The sequence below is a fragment of the Podarcis pityusensis genome (genome assembly GCF_964106645.2).
Source record: "Podarcis pityusensis genome assembly, chromosome: 10".
NCBI lineage: Eukaryota > Metazoa > Chordata > Lepidosauria > Squamata > Lacertidae > Podarcis > Podarcis pityusensis.
Window position 1 is genome coordinate 48,518,884 of NC_138035.1, and position 20,491 is coordinate 48,539,374.

A 20,491-nucleotide genomic window follows, 5' to 3' on the forward strand; every position below is an offset into this window, starting at 1 on the left:
GCTGATGGGAAGGTCCAAGCAGTGGTCTGACCTGGTGGAAGGTGGATTCTTCTTTCTGTGTTCCAAATGTATCAGAAAAAAAACCATTTAAACTGATTGTGAATGTGGCGGGCTTAAGTAGAGTCCTTGAGATAATCCATACCCATGCCATCTTTCCCACTGAGGACTGATATGTCAGCAAGTGGGCTCCATCCATTGACTCACCCCTGCACAAGCCAAGGCACAAGTAAAGAGCACTTTAATTCCCACCCATCACAGTGTAAACAACAATAAATACAACAACAATAAAGTCTTTGCTTTGGGAACTTGAGCAGTTCAGTACTGTTCCCCAACACCTTGAGCTGTTTGTGCCCATAAGCAGCAGAGGCGCAAACTTGTTGTTGTTTAGTCGTTTAGTCGTGTCTGACTCTTCGTGACCCCATGGACCAGAGCATGCCAGGCACTCCTGTCTTCCACTGCCTCCCGCTGTTTGGTCAAACTCATGCTGGTAGCTTCGAGTACACTGTCCAACCATCTCATCCTCTGTTGTCCCCTTCTCCTTGTGCCCTCCATCTTTCCCAACATCAGGGTCTTTTCCAGGGAGTCTTCTCTTCTCATGAGGTGGCCAAAGTCTTGGAGCCTCAGCTTCAGGATCTGTCCTTCCAGTGAGCACTCAGGGCTGATTTCCTTAAGAATGGAGAGGTTTGATCTTCTTGCAGTCCACAGGACTCTCAAGAGTCTCCGCCAACACCATAATTCAAAAGAGGCAGTGATCCCCTTCATGGATCACTGCCTTGCCGTGGTGAAGGGGCTTGAATAACTCAGAGAAGCTATGAGCTATGCCATGCAGGGCCACCCAAGATGGACAGGTCATAGTGGAGAGTTTTGACCAAACGTGATCCACCTGGAGCAGGAACCGGCAAGCCACTCCAGTATCCCTGCCAAGAAAACTCCATGGACAAAGACAAGAGGTGCAAACTATGGGGGTGCTACTCTTCCTGTTCATACTGCATGAAGGAAAGTTTAATAGTCCTATGTCTTGGTCTCAGTTTGGAAGAACATTGCTAAGGTGCATCGTCACCATCATCTTCACCATCTGTGTGTACATGCTGTGAGAGAAGTTATTGTTTGTTGCAGAAAGAGGTATACTGGGTCTAGATGGAAAGTTCATAGGGGCTAGATTTGGTCCCCGGTTGCCAGTAGTACCTAGTCCAGGACACAATTCCAAATCAATTCTGAAGAGAAGAAATGGCCGTCTCTCCAAAGATGTCAGATTTGTCTATATTTTGCTGCTCTACTTTGTCCTTTTCAGACTTGAATATACGGTGGGGAGTTAAGTTGATTTAGGCTTTGTATCAAAGAATTCTAGTTTGGTTTGCATGAAATTTCAGAAAGGAAAAGAAAGACCAAGTAAATAAAATGAAGAGTCCAAGTGATTTGCCAGCATTCATTGTGACTTCTTAAGTGCTTTGTTTTTGTGAACTTGTGGGTGTTTTATGTAGAATTATTTGTTGACCCCCAACAGAGTCAAGCACCAGATGCTTTTAGCTCAGTATCTTTTTTGTTAACCTGGAATCAGCAAATCTGAGGTTCCATTGTGCCATTTTTTTCAAGCATCTGTCATTTTTTCTTTGAAAGCACATTTTCCCAATAAGGAGGGGGCTTTTGTAGTAACAAAACAATTTTGAGCAAAATCCTTTGGAAGACTCTCTTTTGGTTGACAGCATTGACTACCTAAAAATAGAATCATACAGAATAAGAAAATGAAAGACCTTTTACCGATGAGGGAAATTACAATTGACAATGTAAGTTAAATAAAATTAGGCTCTACTCAGCTTGCATTGTAAATTAAACCTAATCGATGAGGCTGGCAATTCCAATCAAGATTTTCTGTTAACCTTGTATAATACTTATTTAATCAGAAAATGGTTTTAGTGTGTTATTATTGTTAAGCTGTGAAAAGGGACTGAGCCCCATTTCAATGCCTCAGTTGATAGTTTTGATGAGTTTCACAAATTGCCTTTGCTTCAGTGTGACTTAGAGTATTGTCATGTTTACTCTCCCTGGCATATTTGACTTGACGGTTGATCCAAGGGTGACCATGATGTTATGTACAACTGCACTCTAATGAATATTGTTTATGCTGGCGTGCTTATTGGTTATGTTGCTCTTTAATTGTTTTTATGACTTTTGTCATAAGCCACTGAGAGCCCATTTCAGCAATGAATAGTACCATGTCATTTAAACAAACAAATTCTGCTATAAGTGGTCTTCTAGTCATTTCCACTTGATAGTTAGCTCTAGGATTTCCTGCACTTGGAAGTCTGCAATAGTTAAAGACTGAATATACACCAGGGCAATTGTAAGAACTAGTATGAAAGAGGCCTTCCAGCATTCTCACAGGCCCATATAAGATCAGCGTAAACAGTTGGGCCGATGAGCACTTACTGTTCCTAACCCTAACCCTGCGGGAAGCCATCTAATTAGACTTTAATTTGATTCTGACCTGTTTTTAGGAGGTAATTTAATTATTATTTTATTTTATACCAATGTTATATACCTCGGGTTGCAGATGCTTCAGGTTACAGATGCTTCAGGTTACAGGCTCCGCTAACCCAGAAATAGTGCTTCAGGTTAAGAACGTTGCTTCAGGATGAGAACAGAAATCGTGCAGCAGCGGCGTGTCGGCAGCGGGAGGCCCCGTTAGCTAAAGTGGTACCTCAGGTTAAGAACAGTTTCAGGTTAAGAATGGACCTCCAGAATGAATTAAGTTCTTAACCCGAGGTACCGCTGTATTTTATGTTAGCCGCCCTGAGCCCGACTTCAGCTGGGAAGGGAGGGATATAAATAAAAGTTTATTATTATTTATTAGAAGATGTACCGTAGGGAGGCAGTGTCATAGCAAACTGCATGCTGTTCCTTTAACCTTGCATCCTGGTTGGGAGCTAGACAGGACAGCCTGGAAGTGGGGAGGCGATGCAGTGATGTAGCAGAACCCAGGAGGTAAAAGGGTAGTTGGCTGAGCAGCTCAGCTAGTCCTAAAACAGAAGAGAAAGTTGCATAGTTTCCCTTCTGCTCTGAATGACCATCACTTGGGGCTGCTCTTGCTTCAGTTCAGGGAGTGGAATGAACTTCCAGTACTAGAGCAAAAGAATCCCTCTGTGGTCTCTTTTGAACTGCAATGCCACTGTGCTGATTTTGGGAGCCTTGGCTGACTGTGTTATAGGCAGCATGAGCAGGAGAACACAAAAACAGTCTCTAGGCAATTTTATAACACTGCAGTCTAGCACTTCTGCTAATACTCCCAGATGTTGGGTTGAAAATCACGACAGACGAGTGGCAGGTGTCATATGAGAGGCGTCTGCCGGGGCAAGCCCCAGGAACTCTCTTTTACTGAATATTACAAACATTGCCACAGGTGTGCTTGTGGCTGATTGGTTGATACAAACACAAAGCATCTTGTTGCTGATTGGTTAACATAGGTACAAGGCGGGAATTACATATATCCATTTATCACTGATAGATCAAAGGCTGAGAAACGGAGTTGGAACTAGACAGGCATGAAACCTCCTAATTAAATTATAACTAAAGATTAACATTGAAAGAACATAACATGAAAGAATACAACAATCACGTTCCGTAGATGTGGTCAGCAATGCATTAAGAACAGGTCAGGATACACTGTTTCATGAACTCAATGGGAACTGTTCAGAACATTCTCAGACTCATGTGCAGAGGCAAAAACTTCCCTTTACCCAAGTAAGTGTGTTTCGGATTGCAGCCTAAGTCCCTGAATAGTTTTGTTTAGGTTCCCTATATATATAATTAGACTTTATATATTACTTGGTATCTTTCTTAGATTAACATGATCCATGAATAAGGGGATATACTTACAGCTGAATATTTGTTATGGTATGCCATTTTGATGCTGTCCTGCAAGAAATTGACTATGGTGCTGTGGTCTAAACCACTGATCCTCTTGGGCTTGTCGATCATAAGGTTGGTGGTTTGAATCCCCATGATGGGGTGAGCTCCCGTTGCTCAGTCCCAGCTCTTGCCAACCTAACAGTTCAAAAACACGCCAAAAAGTGCAAGTAGATAAATAGGTACCGCTCCGGCGGTAAGGTATACAGCGTTTCTGTGCACTGCTCTGGTCTCAGTGTTCAGTTGCGCCAGAAGTGGCTTAGTCATGCTGGCCACATGACCTGGAAAAACTGTCTGCGGACTAATGCCGGCTCCCTCAGCCTGTAAAGCGAGATGAGCGCCGCAACCCCAGAGTCGTCTGCGACTGGACTTAACTCTCCGGGGTCCTTTACCTTTACCTTTTTAATTTAGTAGGGCAATTCTGGCTTCATTTACTCAGGATTAAGCCCACAGAGTTCAGTGTGTACATAAATGTGCATAGGAGTGTGCATAGAATTAGACTTGCTGAATAGAGCTTTCATGGGTGGTGATGTTCATGGGTATACCAGCACAGGGATAAAGCAATAAATTCCTCCTCCTCCAACACCACAGTCATAGTTTGAATCATCCTCTGCTCCTTGTGGTTGCTATTAACACTTACAAGTACAAGACCACAGCCCTCTTTGTGTATATCCACATTTGCTTTGCCCCTTAGATGTCAAACCTGTGCCAAGGTGCTTTAGAGCACCAGATCACCTTGACTTTCTCTCCAGATAATGTTCTCACTTCTAACATCTGTAGACTGCTTTTGAATTATTCAGTACCGCAGCAATATCCAATGAAGTATTCTCCAGATGTTGTGGGCTGTTGTGGGCTGCAACTCCTATTGGGCATGCTAACCACATTGTCTGATGGGCAGGCACCTCTGTAGCAATGCAACAAATAATGTATTCCATTTTCATCTCCCTACTTGCTATGCTGCGTTTTTATTTTTGGCACTACTTTTAATTATTTTTTAAAACTTGTATTTATTGATCTTTCTGGCTTAGGTGAATCTCCATTTGGGATAAAGGCAGGAAAAATAAATAAATAAATAAATAAATAAATAAATAAATAAATAGGTGTCATTGTGCCCTGCAGTCTTTAAAATTAGTTTAAATACAGTTGTTCCTACTGCTCTTGTCCTTTGATTATACTCAGTTGTCTTTGCACATTTATTCCGCTTGTTTACAAAGTGCTTTCAGGTGGAAAATAATTGACCCACAGTGTGTCATGCATAGCTGTCTTGGGCTTCTTTAATGCTGTATGAAAGTACCCTTTGAGTTACATAACTGTGGTTAAAAAATCTCCAATTCAATGAGATCCCATCCCGTACGCTTTTGGATAAATTGCAAACACAACACAATATAAAACAAATTGGGCTCGCTATCCAATTCCATCTGTGTTGCAGGTTGAAAATGCTAGAAATCTGAAAAAGAAAAAGTATGGGAATCATTTAAATATAGCAAGGTAACAAAGCTGCCTGAAGACAAAGTTTGCCTGAGGCAAATTACATTTCCATAACATGCTAATAGGACTTAGGCTGTGTGGGGGAAAAGGTGAGTGATTTTTCTAGCACTTTTGAGGAACCAGCTCACACAAGCCAACTATTTTGCTATCAAGATATGACACTGGGAAAAAAAACTTGAAAGAAGTAGAAAAAAAGAAGTATCATGTTAGAGATAGTTGTAGATTGTAGTAGCCCAAGAAACCCATTCTTAATGATCAGTCAATCTTCGTATGCGATCCATGCTCTGGTAACTTCCTGATTGGATTTAAATAATATATTATACATGGTGCCACCCATGAAGATGACTTGGAAGCTTTTATTAGTTCAGAACTCAGTGGCTAGATTTCTGACTATGTTAACTAGATAGAGCCATATTACAAATTCTGAAATAATTTCATTGGCTGTCTAATTGCTTCCAAGCCCAGTTCAATGAGTTTCTGTTTATCTTTTAAACCGTTAAATGCCTTGAGACTCAAGTACCAGAAGGAATGCCTTCCCCATACCTTGGCATTAGGATCTTCAGGGAAGACAACTTCTCTGAGTACCATTAGTGGGAGAATTTCATTATGTATGAAGGAGAAGGCCTTTATGTGGCCCAACACCAGAATGCCCTCCCCAGGGAACTTTGACTGGCATCGACATTACAATCTTTTTAGTTCCAGGTCAAGACAGTTGCTGAAATGACTTATAGGTTCCTTAGATATAGCTGTTCAAACATGCAATCCTTTCCTCTGTCAGGTGAATTAGCATTTCCAAGGTGTATTATTTAAATACAGATATTTAAATTATTTAAATACAGATATTTAAATTATTTAAATACAGATATTTAAATACAGATCAAGATCAAAACATTTGTCCCAACACACATGCTGGCTCTATATCTTCCTCACATTTTAACCTAATAACTGTGGTTACATAGCTTTGTAGCACAGGTCTCAGTTTGCTGGCTGAAGGACATGTTTTTGAACCGCCAGAAGTATTGTGGTCTGTCACCTGAGGGTAGAGCAAGTGGTCACTGTTGTAGACTTTTGAAATCTAAAAGGGTACATTTCACTTTCTGTTGCTGTAGTATTTAAGCCTAACCTTGAATGTCCTGGAAACAAATCATGTCAGTTCAAGTAAACTCATAAGATTTGCTGTGAGGGTAATGTTGGGGGTGGAATCTATGTTTGAAATTGATAAGTGAGAGACCTTGGGCTAAATTTAGTTGAACTAAGGTTAAATGGTATTGATCAAACATTATGGCTGGAGAGAATGATTCTGAAAAGCTTTCATATAATTAGTATGATATAAACTCACTGAGCAGGAGGAAATGTTAGTCCCATGAAAATGAAGGTATCAGAAGCAATGTGAACATCCTTGCCAATTGCTATGCAGATCTTCAATGTTTTGTCTTTGGGTGACTTTGCTCATCACTGTGAAAGGATTCCTGAGGCTGACGCAGGAGTGTTAGACTAACCCTGTTAATTCTAATTTGTGTCATGCCTATAAAACATGTGGACAGCATTACATAAATATTTTTGCTGCTCTCCTTATTATAGAACTCAGACCTTCATCTGAGCATTTGCTAGAAACTTTGGCGTAATTCAGCGTTATCATTGTTGTTGCTTTTTGTGAAGTACAGCTAGAGAATACAGTGGTACCTCGGGTTAAGAACTTAATTCATTCCGGAGGTCCATTCTTAACCTGAAACTGTTCTTAACCTGAAGCACCACTTTAGCTAATGGGGCCTGCTGCTGCTGCACTGCTGGAACACAATTTCTGTTCTCATCCTGAAGCAAAGTTCTTAACCTGAGGTAATATTTCTGGGTTAGCGGAGTCTGTAACCTGAAGTGTATGTAACCTGAAGCGTGTGTAACCTGAGGTACCACTGTATTCCAGTTTGGTGACAAATCTGTTCAGAATTCTTAACAAGTGGGCAAATTTCTTTTAAAGCAAATCAATGTATTTCAGAGGAACTGCACATATCTTTTTGTATGTTTATGCATACATACTGTGTGATCCCTGACTGACTGGGAACATTATTCCAAGGAAGAAAAACACCTAGTGTGGGAAAAAATTGTGCTAAAGCAGCATTCATTTTGGGAATATCTGTATGCTTAAAGATGTATGTTTATATATACATCTGTTTACATGGCACCTTACAATTGCAAGATGGGTCAAAAATGTATAACTTGCTGTTGAAATGGAATACTCAGGATGAAACGGTGAAATCAGCAATGATTAAATGGGCACAAGATGTTGGTCATAACATAATGATGGCTGACTGGGAACAGTTATGGACCACAGGTATGAAATTTACGGCATGTAATGCTCTAAGAGAAAACTTAATGAAAATGATTTATAGGTGGTACATAACACCAGTCAAGCTTGCAAAAATCTACCATTTGCCCGATAATAAATGTTGGAAATGTAACGAGACTGAAGGCACATTCTTTCACCTTTGGTGGACATGCCCAAGGATTAAGACATTCTGGGAGATGATTTATAATGAAATGAAAAATGTATTCAAATATACCTTCCTGAAGAAACCAGAGGCCTTTCTCCTGGGCATGGTCGGCCAATTGGTGTCAAAGAAGGATAGAACTTTCTTTATGTATGCAACAACAGCAGCAAGGATACTCATCGCAAAATATTGGAAGACACAAGATTTACCCACCCGGGAAGAATGGCAGATGAAGTTGATGGACTATATGGAATTGGCGGAAATGACTGGCAGAATCCGAGACCAGGGAGAAGAGTCGGTGGAAGAAGATTGGAAAAAATTTAAAGATTATTTACAGAAATACTATAAAATCAATGAATGTTAGAAAAATGTTGGAATGAAATTACATGGCTTTAGTAGAAATGTTATAAGGAATTAAGTATAAATAGATTAATAGAGTATTAAAGGAAAAAATAAGATTAGAATGAGTTAAGATAATTATAGGATAGAAAACAGAGGAAGATGGAAAGGAATTGCTGAAATAATTAATAGAAGTGGAATACAAAAAGGGAGGTGTGAGGAGGTTATGGAAATAAGTGAATGAAAGATGGGATAATGAAATTGTTTGATTTATTTTATTGTTTTTGTTTTGTTAGTTTAATGTATTGTATTGTATTGTGTGTTTTTTTTAGTGTTTAATTTTTTTGGAAAAGAAATAAATATTATTTTTTTTAAAAAATACAATTGCAAGATGGAGCTGCATGGCCACAGCCTGCTCAAGTTTCTGTTAGACAAAGTGGGTTATCAGGACTGAAATAGCCTTGGTTGAGAGAATTGGGCGATGGTCTTCCTGAGGGAGATAGTAGGCATATAGTGCCCCTTGGCAGTATTTGGTACTATTGATCATGACATCCTAAAGCGGATAAAGTATGGGAGGTAGTGGTACACCATGGGTTGACCCTGTTCCTGATTCTCTCGAATGGTCATCCAGGGATTGGGAGAAGGGCCTTATATCTGTGGCAGAGCATCTGCTTTGCATCCATATGGTCCCAGGTTCAGTTCTTCAGCTCCAAAGTGATGGAGCATGGCCCTCTTTTCTCTGATGCACATGACCCGAAAGCTCTGTGCAAATTAGAGCAAAGAGGACACAACTGATGAATGTAGGCGGAGGAGGATTGCACCAGCTGGTCATTTAGACCTTCTGAACAGAACTTGTGTACATACAAGTTGTATGCATGTGGGATGTACACACAAATTAGGGTCCATAAATGGAAGAGGTGGGGTGTGCCATCACAATCCTGCTTGCTCCTCCATACATTGATTGTAATCTATTTGCAGTTGCTTGCATAAGATTGATAGTCATGTCACCATGTCCCATTTGGGTGGGTGGGAGAGGAGATATTTCTTTGTTTTGAAAACAGTGTTTTTTCTAAGCCCCATTTCTATTTTTCATTTTATGGACATGATAATCCCTTAAATAGGTCATCCTCTCCTCCATAAAGTAGAGAACTAGTCAATTATCAATGCTGCTTTAGCATGTGCAATATTATTACTATTTATTTATTTCACTGATGAGTTGCTTCCTATGAGGTATCTCAAAAATGATTTACAATACACATTTTAATGGCAATCCAGTTTTCATATATAGTCATAGCTCGAGTTACAGACGCTTCAGGTTGCATGTTTTCAGGTTGCGTACTGCGCTGAAACCGGAAGTACCGGAATGGGTTACTTCTGGGTTTCGGCGCTCGCAGGGTTGCGAACGCTGCGGGTTGCGAACTTGCCTTCTGCACGGATCATGTTCGCAACCCGAGCATTGACTGTTCAGATCAATCTCATTTTTTATGCAAAATTTAGAAGGGTACATGAATAAAGAACTTCATGTGGCTAATTAAAGAGAGCAGTGATCATCTATTCTGGAGTGAAGATAAGGGACTACACTAAGTTTTGTCCATTTCCTTAATTTCCTTAATACAGGCATCACCAAACTCGGCCCTCCAGATATTTTGGGACTACAACTCCCATCATCCCTAGCTAACAAGACCAGTGGTCAGGGATGATGGGAACTGTAGTCCCAAAACATCTGGAGGGCTGAGTTTGGGGATGCCTGACTTAATAGATTAACTGTCTGGGCCTATGTGCACACAAGTCTACAATGGACTGGGGTATATACACAGACACTGAATAGATCAAGACCAATCCTTTATCAAAAATAAGTGTTGGTCGATATTAACTTTTCTTCACATTTCTCTTCCGGTCTCAAGCAAGCAATAACCATGCAAACTCTGCAAAAATATCTCAAGGTGCTTCAACGTAGTGTGGGTTTTTTTGATTGGCACACAAAAAGTAATGCTTTCCAGAAAGAAAAGTTATTCAGTTTAGAATCAAAATACAATTTAAAGAATTTGTCAGCCCTGGAAGAATTTACTCTGCTCAGTCCCACGGAGTTTATGGTAGGTAATGGTTATTTATTGCTTTAAATTTTGACAGTTCATATCTAGTGCAAACCAGGATGGCACTAACAAGCAAATTGTTTCCATTTCAAAAAAGCAATTGTCATAATTGCTACTGACTTCGGAGACGTTTCTTAGAAAAATCAGCAATGATTACGTGGCAACATTCTTTTAACTACGCTTATTTTACAAGAACATATTCTCACTAGTTTACATTTCTGCCTACATGTCAGTGGAGAAGTTTATGGAAGTTCCTAAGTCCATGATGAAGTTGTTTTAGCAGAGCAGACACACCAGTATTTGTAGCCCCAGATATGATGAACCTCCCGACCTAAAATGATCTTTATAAGAGACTGAGGCAGGAAAAATAATTCTGTATTATGGTTCTAATCTGGGTATGGCCTCATCGTCCACCCTGGGAGTGCACTTGAGGTATCTATGGGTGGCATGCCTTTCTAATTTCTTTTGGTTAGAGAAACCGTATTGTGGGACTATGCCAAATATAGAGTCTCTCCCCATATAAACCGACCTGGACTCTGTTACTCGTCTGAGGCCCTTCTTTGTGTGCCTCCTCCATGTGAGGTCCAGAGAGTCACGACATGAGAACGGGCCTTTGCTACAGTGGCTTCCTATTTGTGGAGTGCTCTCCCCAGGGAGTTTCACCTGGTGCCAGGTGAAAATGTTCCTCTTCAACCAGGCCTTTGACAGATTACTATCCTACAGCTTTTTAAATGTGTTTGTGAGGGCTAGGGGCTATTTTTTAAAATAAAAAAACAAACCTATTTTTTCTGCTGTTACCTTGTGTTTTTATGCCGTGAACCATCTTGAGATCTTGTGATGAAGGACGGCATGTAAATCTAATAAATAAAAGGAATGAAATTAAGGTTCTGAAGTTTACCCAACCAAACTGGTTGCTCTTTCAAAGCTGGCAAAGCACATCTGATTCATTCAAGGTTGCCTGTGTACATGCGCCCCAAATGAAAGAACTGTTGTTGTTGTTTAGTTCTTTAGTCTTAGTTTAGACCCTACTCCAGGCTTCCTCAACCTCGGTCCTCCAGATGTTTTGAGACTACAATTTCCATCATCCCTGACCAGTGGTCCTGCTAGCTAGGGATCATGGGAGTTGTAGGCCAAAAACATCTTGAGGGCCGAGGTTGAGGAAGCCTGCCCTACTCTGTCTTATGGGCTGAGAATAGTTCACAGAAGATTTTCTAATAGTTTTTGTTCCCAAGGCAAGCATGATCTAAGCAAATTGTTTCTAGGGAATAAAAGAGGTGAAATAAAATTCAAATGGCATTGTCAACACTTTTTTTTTTTAAAAGAATCACTCTATAAACAATTAGTCCAAAAATCCAAAAGTACTTCTAGCAAGCGGGCAGCTACTAAGTGCTTATTGGTTAAAGAAGTTCAACCAACTGGAAGGCCTACATTCTAATTTAGCATGTGTATATCAATCCTTAGTCAGCAGAATTCTTACACATTTCAGATTTATACCTTCTCATGCTCTTCATGCAACGCTGGTGAAAACATGTACAGGGTCTGTTTGTAGAGACATGGATTCACACATGGAGAAAATGATTTTATTCTATTAAATTATTGCCTTTTTTGGGTGTTTTCTAAAAAAATTATCAGTAAGGCAATTACGGAGTTTTGCTTAATTAAGCATTCTATTACCGAACTACTGTTATGAATTATTCTGGCTCCGTAGAAAGCAAAGAGTTGTGGAAGCAGTTCCAGCTGTGTTGGCTAGGCTTGATGGGACACAGGGGTCACATACAAATATTTCTTCTGAATTAAATTAGCATAATTTAGAGCCAGATTCTTTTCATAAATATGTCAGTGCATAAGTTGCAGGTTTTCAACTTTCACTTGAAATTTAATGTCTTCATGAATATTCTTCAGGGGAGATTTATTCACGACAATTGTCTTTTGCAAATCGATACAGAATTATGTAGTCCACAGCGAACGTCTTTCAAATTAAGCAAGTATTTTCAGGTTAGGGGGAATAATCAAATATTTTGCTGTCACATCAAGGCACCCCTGGATACACATGTAGCCACAGAGCCCATTTCTGGTGCCCACAGGATTCCTTCTCCCATCTGATATTTGGATTGAAAGCAGCTTTATATTGTTGCCAAAAGAATAGTTTATGGTGTGGGTGGTGCCCATCGCAGTTTCTCCAGATGACAAATGTGCCCACAACCTCCTAAAGGCTGATGCCCCTTGATAGTATGGCCATGGCATTTTAATCTCATATTTCGGAAGGGTAATTAACATAATGATGCCTAGGCGAAAATGCTCATAGTTCTGGTCAAAAAGTCAGGGTCCAGATCAGATCAGCAAAAACTTTGTTACACTCAGAACAAGGAACCAATACAGGATCTGGAACCCAAAGTCTAAAGGTATGGAACCAAAACCAAGCTTCACTCAAAGACTTATAAAACTAGGGCTGGATCACAAACTCAAAAATCCAGTAAGATGTAGGGCCGAATTCATTAGCTCATTCAGAAGTCAAATCTGTTGAAGATTTATGACTGCCAGATCAAAGCATGGAGATTAAGAACAGAAGCCAGATTCTAAATAGCAAGCAATTGAGTCATCAGTAACTGTAATTCTTCTTGTAGGGACATTAAGTATTGTAGGGACATTAAGTAATCCCAGCCCAGTGGAAGGTATCGATCCCAGTGAGGAAGGATGCCTTGCTACATATTTGGTTAGTCCTCTCTCCTAATGTTTTAGAAACTCTTTACAAAGTCAGCTAGACAAAAGGGAGTCCTTTGTCACACATCACCCAATTAACTTACAAATTCATTATCACCATAAAATATAGCGGTGGTGGTCATTAGCTTACATGGCCATTAAACCCAATTAGATAAATTTATCAGAGAGTCTGTCACTATGTAGGTGTCATTCACACACTTGCCCAGAAGCAAAGGCAGCCACTTCAGCACGGTGCAATTCCAGAATGTAGGAGTGTGCATGTGAATGACATGCCCATGGAAGTAAAGCCAATCATATCAAGTACCACTTCCATGTGCAAGGCCCATTTGATCCTGCTCTCATGGCTATGTTGTCCACGGGGATGCTTCTGCAACATGGATCCCACCGCACTGAATCAATGTATGAAGGCCACTTGCCTCATCAAGTCATCTCCATTTTCTTTGTTCCTCGGTCTGCTGAATGTCCATGTCATTGTCTGCTTGTGCTCCTTGTCCAGTTCTTGTCTCCTGGCAAACCATCTTCCCCATTTTATTTGCCCTCTCATTTTTTTTTTTTTAATGTTCTCATATTCTTGTTCCCTTCCCACATTGGACCTCCTGAACGCCTGCCATCTTTCTGGTTGTTCCCTGGTACCATTTGTACAAATGAACCTGTACTTTCTGGGTTCTGGAGGTGGCGGGGGGAACCTGGATGAGGCATGACCCTATAACCCTTCTGTAGGCATTCATGCCTTCTATAAAATGAACGCACATAAGAGAAACAGGCGCCTTCCCCAGACACCACACAATTCAACGTATCTACCACTATACCCAGAGGGGTTCTTTCCATGAATTCAAATGAACAGGTGTAGGTTAGGTGCATAGGTTAAGGGAGTGGTTCCCAATTAGAGTTCCCCGGGCCCCTGGGGCACCATCCCCTGCCAGGACTCACTTATCTTGTTAATTGCACAGTGAATGCCACAATAATGATCCACAGATCACCAGGTCCTTCTTGCTGGTAGGAGAAAAACCTGTGGAAGTGTTTCTGGATGGCAAGTGAGCTGGGAATGGGCACAAACCTCTGACTCTTGAGACGGGGGGGGGGGGGAGCGCAAATGTTTGCTCCACAAGGTGGATTCACATGCTTATCATTAAAAAATAAATGTAAGGGATTCCTTCCCCTTGCTCTCTACTTTTTAACTGAAAAGAACTTCTAGCTGCTTTAAACAACTATTGAGTTTAGAGGACTCTCCCACTCCTGCAGCCAGTCAGAACCACGGAACCTGCAATGGACATTCGGGTTCCAAAGAACGTTCACAAACTGGAACACTGTGGCGTTCGGGAGCTAAAATGTTCAACTCACAAGGCATTCGACTTCTGAGCTAAGACTGTACTGTATTTAACTAATTAATCATGTTAAACCAGGGATGAAACTTGGGCACAGGAGGACTATATAATAATAAGAAATTACTACTACTAGTAGTAGTACTAATGCTAATACCACTGTTACTAACATTATAAAACTCCAGCTGTTTTCTACTCAGATTCTTCACCTGTAAATTAGTCCAGGCTTAGTGTACTGGGATGGAGATCAACCTTAATGATTCTGAAAAGTGAGGTGTGAAGGTGTTTAAAATGGTCATCAAATGAAATTTGACATAAAAGATGCTTTGATAGTCAATGCATAAAATCTGACGTATCACAGCAAGTAGCATGCGAAACACCTGTACTTCTTGAACGCTTTCCATTTTTTTTGGTCCCATTCTTGTTCACTTAGCACATCAAGGACACAGAGGCAAGAGAAGCAGCTGAAGGAATTATTAATGCTGCAAAATGTATCAAACCAATTCTCAACAGAGTTTGCTCTTTATGTTCATTTAGGGTGGAGAGATGATTGAAAGTAACCTTTGAGTGTTTTAATCACATAATGCCTTGTGTTTCCAGAACAATTTAGAGAGACGAGAGAGAGAGAGAAAGACAGTTTATTAAAAACCTGTCGTGGTCTTATATTTTTAAGTCAATGGGATGTAAGAAACTGTTTCTGGGAACATGAACTGCATAAAGATACCAGGCTTAAGAACATGCTTCTAATTCCTATTTCAACCATCTTGAATTTTTTTACTTGTGCTCCATCTGTCTTCTTTCTTGTTCTAAGATTAGGGTAAATGATACTGTTGTTCACAGTAGCAACTGGAATCTCCTCTCCCCTGCTAACATTTCTGATGCAGGATTTCACTGTAATTCTTCTTTCTGTTTTCCTCACAGGCTTAGGCACTTCAGAGAATATCCCAATGGGCCTCCCCGCTGAGGGAAAAACCTGAAAAGGTGTGTTTGTACTGCAGTTAAAATTATTCTTGATAAAAACAGCAGTCTTCAAATTTGACACAGTAAGGATCTGACACACATCATCTTCTGAAAATGTTAGCTGTGAAAATAAGGTGTGTGAGGATGTATGTGTGTGTTAACAAACAAAAGGAGTGCTATACCTGATTGGAATTAAATGGAGTGAGGAAATGAGACAGTCTTTTTGGGGGTAAGTAGTCTTTGCTTTGAAAGTGTGGCTGATTGTTTCAAAAATGAAGGCTGTCTTCAAAATGTCATCCACCATTTTGATAGGTTTATAGTTTTCCATAATTTCTAGAACCATAGGGTAAATAAATAACCTGGGAAGTTGGCTGTGGAGATATAACCTTTCTTGTCATGGGTCACTGTGTCATTGATGCCTGCATTAACACAGTCTTCTATAAATGGTTCAACGATCTCTGGGTGCTGCCTTTGAGTAATTAACTACCACTACTGGGACACGGATGGCGCTTTGGGTTAAACCACAGAGCCTAATGCTTGCCGATCAGAAGGTCGGCGGTTCGAATCCCCGCGATGGGGTGAGCTCCCATTGCTCGGTCCCTGCTTCTGCCAACCTAGCAGTTTGAAAGCACATCAAAGTGCAAGTAGATAAATAGGTACCGCTCCGGCGGGAAGGTAAACGGCGTTTCCGTGCGCTGCTCTGGTTTGCCAGAAGCGGCTTAGTCATGCTGGCCACATAACGCGGAAGCTGTACGCCGGCTCCCTTGGCCAATAAAGCGAGATGAGCGCCGCAACCCCAGAGTCATCCACGACTGGACCTAATGGCAGTGGCGTAGCGTGGGGGGTGCAGGGGGGGCCGGCCGCACCGGGCGCAACATCTGGGGGTTAGGGTTAGGGGCGCAAATCCACGGGTTAGGGGGCGCAAATCCACGGGTTAGGGGGCGCAAATTACTTGCCTTGCCCCGGGTGCTGACAACCCATGCTACGCCACTGCCTAATGGTCAGGGGTCCCTTTACCTTTACCTTTACACATATGCAGGTGAGCTCATGATAAAGTATGCATAAGGCTTTTCCAATTTTTAGAAAATGTTGCTTTTTGTCTCTCTGCAAAAACAGGGCTGGGGAATCTGATCTGTGCCCCCCCCCCAACGTTGCTAGACTACAACTCCCATAATTCCTAACTGTTGGCCTTGCTGATTGGGGCTGATGGAAGCTGAGTTCAGCCACATTTGGAGGGCTGCAGGTTCCCCACTGTGCACCGCAATGCAGGAATCTCAATGACAGATGGCCATCCAACATCTTCTTAAAATCTTCCAATGAAGGGGAGTCCAAATCATCCCAAGGGAGTCTGTTCCACTGCTGAACAGCTCTGACATGATCTTTCCTGACCACTTTAGGGTACATGGTCACATGGGAAAACCTTTGTAATAAATATAGCCAGCAACCGCCCTATTCCCATGAGGCTGACGGCTGAAAAGGAACATTCAGGGATTATGCAGACTGCTTTTGGCATCCATGCACATTTATGTTCACAGAAACATTTCTCCATGAATTCACACACACTGGAGATAGTCAGAAGAGACTGGATGGAGAGGGGAAAATGGCCAGTTTATTTCTAGCTTTCGTTAATAAAAGTTTATATACTGCTTGATTGTAAGAAACCTCAGAGCGGTTTACAATAGGAATAAAATGATTTAAAGTCAACTTGGGAGGCTTTAAAAGAAAATTAGACAAATTCATAAGGCTGCCAAGGGCTACTAGCCATGATGGTGATGCTCTATCTCCATGGCCAGAGGCAGTAGGCATCTGAAAGCCAGTTTCTGGGAATTGTAGGTAGGCAGAGAGTGCTGTTGGGGTCCGATCCTGCTTGTGCGCTTCCTCCAGGCATCCAGTTGGCCACTGTAAAAATAGAATGCTGGAATAATGGGCCATTGGCCGGACCCAGCAGACTCTCCTTATACAGTGGTACCTCAGGTTACAGACGCTTCAGGTTACAGATGCTTCAGGTTACAGACTCCGCTAACCCAGAAATAGTACCTCGGGTTAAGAACTTTGCTTCAGGATGAGAACAGAAATTGCATGGCGGCAGCGCGGTGGCAGCAGGAGGCCCCATTAGCTAAAGTGGTACCTCAGGTTAAGAACAGTTTCAGGTTAAGAACGGACCTCCAGAGCGAATTAAGTTCTTAACCCGAGGTACCACTGTATTCTTATGTTCTTATCCATAAATGACTTTTGGTCTACTCTTGTCTGTTAGGGAATAAAATATAAACTTTTTCTTTTCTCTGGCAACTTTTACTTTTGTAAAATTGATTTCAGAGGGCATCAATGGGTCGTGGCTACTGATATGTTTTAAAGCCATACGCAGTTACACTGAAGCCCCTGTGAAGCATAACACGGCGCGGCACTGTTTATGTACCTGACACAATAAAAGGCACCCACTGTGCAACACGCCATGAATCCAAGTATAACGCAGCTCTTATAAAGACTATGAAGTGACAGTGTGGGGCATAACTTACTTAAGCACTTCAGTACTGTCTCCTGTGCGTCCTCTTTTTGCAAGCTAATCTTGTCGACGCCCTAATAGTTTGCTGAATTGGAAAATATTCTCATTTTATTTACTGTATCTGTCCCATGAGCGGGGAACCTTTTTCAGGCCACATACCCTCCTGGACAATCTTCTAGGGACCACCCCAGATCGCCCCCTCTGCTTAACAGCTGCTGAGCGGAGAGGTTGATGCTCTGCAAACAGTTTTTCTGGAAGAAAACCACTAGCAGAGCATCGTGTGCACATTGCAGAATTATCTGTGCAATAGTTGTCTCAGACCCTCCAAGTGTCCCTATTTTCCAGGGACAGTCCTGGATTTACAGAAGCCATCCCGGTTTCGGATTTGATTCCATAATGCCCTGCTTTTCCTTAGGACATTTTCCTATTTTCATTGGAGAAATGTTGGAAGGTATAATGGGACGTCCCTACTTTCATTGGAGGGTATGGAGTTATGTGACCCCCGAGCCAAGTCATTTGAAGGCAGCCCAGTATAGGAAAGTCTTTTAATGTTTCACGTTTTATTATGTTTTTATATGTTGGAAGTCGCCCAGAATGGCTGGGGCAACCCAGCAGGTGATTGTGATGATGAAACAGAATAAGGCTATGCAGAGGCAGTGGAAGACAGAAGTGCCTGGCGTGCTCTGGTCCATGGGGTCACGAAGAGTCGGACATGACTAAATGACTAAACAACAACAAATGCACTAGATTTGACTTGGGCCTAGTCAGAAGCATTCAGGCATCAGGCAAATTGGATTCAGGCAGCCACAGACCACAACAGGTCAGGTTGGATGGCCCAGAGGGATCCATGGCTGTCAGGAGGTGGGGTCAGGCAGGAAGGAGAGACACACAGGGTAGGAAAACCTGCCTGCCTGATGCAACCCCATCCTTGATCTCCCCTTCCATTAAACAGCATGCCCTCCAACATTTCTCTGGCAAAAATAGGGACATTATCTCCCAACTGGCAGTCTGAGCATGATCAGAGGAAACCACCAGTTACTAACCCTTAAAATGAAGATTGGGCACAATCCTAAGGTCACTCCCTGCTACAACTGCCCAATGACAACATGAGTTCTGAGAAAGGAGAAGCACAGGCAACCAGGATGGAGGTTAGGAATGTGGGTACCAGGGCATGCATTATGAGAAATTGTAAGACCCGGTAGGGTTTGGCTGAGCTCATAATTGCTTACCTTTTCATCGTCATCGTTAACTAGCAGTTTGCTTCTGACTGCCTTCTCCTCCCACTTCCAGATTTCAGCTCCATCTCTCCACATTGTCCACCCAAATGTCTCAAAGTCAGAACTACTCTGCGGGCAGATTTTAACACCCCATAGTGTTACATACAGTCTAAAATAGCCTCCAACAGTTACTGTTGGCATATTTTAGACCCAGATCGTCTTCACACTTTATGTAAATAAGACACAATATGTGCTGTCATTAGGTGTTAAAAGAAAATGTTTCTTATTACTTTGAATAAATTTCAACTTAGTGCATATTGAAAATTGCATAGTTAACTTGCAGTTAACTCTCTAATATTTGGTGGATGTTACAGGCTTCTAAACAGGTGGTACACGCACAGCTTTTTTCAGTTTCTTAAACTAGTTGTATAGGTGTTAAAGTTTATGTGTTAATACATTGGTTCTTAAACAAGTTGGTACTTTCTGTCAGTTTCCAAACATTCTATAAATTAGAGTTGCTATATTTCAAAAACTGAAAATCCAGACCCAAAAGTTGTTGTTGGTTTTTTTGCAAAATCTCAAGAAAAGAGAGAAAATTTTGACCTATTTTTAAGGAAATTCACCAAAGACTACACTTCCGACCTGGGTTGCCATACGTCCAGATTTTCCCAGACATTTAAGTGATTTCCACCCAGACGCTCGATTTTGGACGACAAAATCCCAGCTTTGTCCAGCAACCCTGCTATAAATCACGTGCCTGAGGCTCCTCTAGTAGCCAAGGGATTCACCACACACCCCTTCTAACAGGTTTGAAATTCTTCTCTTTCCAGAAGATGTCTCCCCTCCCCTCCTTACTAAATTAAGACCCAAGCAGAGTGTTCCCTACCATCTCTACTTCCACTGTTCCCAGTTCAGCACCCCAGTTTTTCTCTTGTCTATATACTCCTAAAAAGACTCTAATCACTGTCTTTCAAACTAAGCTCAGAAGCTTCCTTCTCTGGCTACAGATATTTTCCTCAGAGTGGATCTTACACACCCAGCTCAGGAGCTATAGCCAGCTGAACACCCTTCTCTTTTTCCCATCCCAAAGTGTGGTCTCCATCCCTCTCTGGCTAGCTGTACCCACAGCCAATCAGAGAGAGGCTCCAGCCCAGCACCCGGGTGGAATTCCAGGCATCACCAACCTCTGATCTAGCTGAACTTTCCATCACAGTGCACTATATGTTCAGGTGTATGACTAGGGTGGCTATAGATTGAAAGCTAGACTGGTATGCGCAGCTAGACCGTCTCTAATTCACATGTAGCTGCGGTATCTGTTAAATACTCCATCTCAGCAGACTAACAAGTTTGGATCAATGTCAGCTGCCACTTGATTAATTACGTGCATAAAGCAGCTGGTCAGGGGAATTATCCACCATCTCCCTCAGTACCTGTGCATGTTCCTTACAATTAGTCATAG

General features: G+C 41.7%; 1 long non-coding RNA gene across 1 annotated transcript in view; it reads left to right on the forward strand.

Moving 5' to 3' along the window:
- LOC308486097 overlaps window positions 1-20,491 on the forward strand; it is a 56,378-nt gene that overhangs the window by 7,040 nt on the left and 28,847 nt on the right. The window contains exon 2 of the long non-coding RNA XR_013990949.1: window positions 15,274-15,333. This is a non-coding gene — a long non-coding RNA (uncharacterized lncRNA). The remainder of the gene's footprint in view (window positions 1-15,273; window positions 15,334-20,491) is intronic.